This window comes from Colobus angolensis, unplaced genomic scaffold, assembly GCF_000951035.1.
Source record: "Colobus angolensis palliatus isolate OR3802 unplaced genomic scaffold, Cang.pa_1.0 Scaffold24, whole genome shotgun sequence".
Classification (NCBI taxonomy): Eukaryota; Metazoa; Chordata; class Mammalia; order Primates; family Cercopithecidae; genus Colobus; species Colobus angolensis.
The window spans coordinates 13070430-13071557 of record NW_012115599.1 but is presented as its reverse complement, the minus strand read 5'-3'; positions in this window follow the sequence as shown (position 1 = coordinate 13071557).

Below are 1128 nucleotides of genomic sequence, written 5' to 3'. Positions count from 1 at the left end.
AAAAAAAAAAAAAAAAAAATTATAGTTAACATTATTCCACTTAAATACTTCTCCAGAAGTCCTATAAGAAGCCAGGGCATGGTAGTAGTTGCCTGTAAGTCCCAGCTACTCAGGAGGCTGAGACAGGGTGATCACTTGAGTCCAGGAGTTCAGGGCTACAGTGAGCCATGATCATGCCATTACTGCACTCCAGTCTGGGTGACAGAGTAAGACTCTGTTTCTTAAAAACAAAAAAAGTCACATGAGAAAACACTAATAGGTTATTTATTCATTTTGCTAAGCCAGAAACTTGGGAGGCATTGTCTTTTTTGTTTTCAGACAGAGTCTCACTCTGTCTCCCAGGCTAGAGTGCAGTGCAGTGGCACAACCTTGGCTCACTGCAACCTCCACCTCCCAGGTTCAAGCAATTCTCCTGCCTCAGCCTCCCCAAGTAACTGGGATTACAGGTGTGCGCCACTATGCCTGGCATTTTGTGTTTTTGTAGTAGACATGGGTTTTCACCATGTTGGCCAGGCTTGTCTCGAACTCCTGAGCTCAGGTGATCCACCCGCCTCAGCCTCCGAGAGTGCTGGGTGTGAGCCACCACGCCCAGCCAACTGGGAGGCGTTGTTGACATGTTCTTTCCCACTATCCAGTTGATAATAAACTTCACTGCTTCTGCCTGTCAACATCCTTGGGCCCAGCCCTTTCGTGCCTTACCCTCTGTCATTGCTTCATTGGGACTCTTCCCTCTGAACTGTGACCTTCCATCTGGTCATCTTGGCTCCTGTCCAGCCCTCCTCAGTCCCATCCACCCACTGCAGCAAGAGAAATCCTTCCCAAATGCAAATCTGATTAGGTCAAGCCCTTGATTAAAACACTGCAGTTGTTCCTCAGTGCTTTGAAAACAAAAATTAAAACCCTACCAGAAAATATAAGACTGTAGGAACTAAGTCCCTGCCGACCTCACCCCTCCCTTCATTTCCTATATTCTAGGCATTCAGAACTACCCACAGTTTCTTGAACCTTTAGAGAACCTTCCATGTATGCTTTCTCTAGTGTCAAGAAGGCTTTTCTTCCAAGACCATCCCACGCTCCATTGTCCTATCCCTTCCTTTCACCCAGAGAGAGGCCAAATCATATTTATCC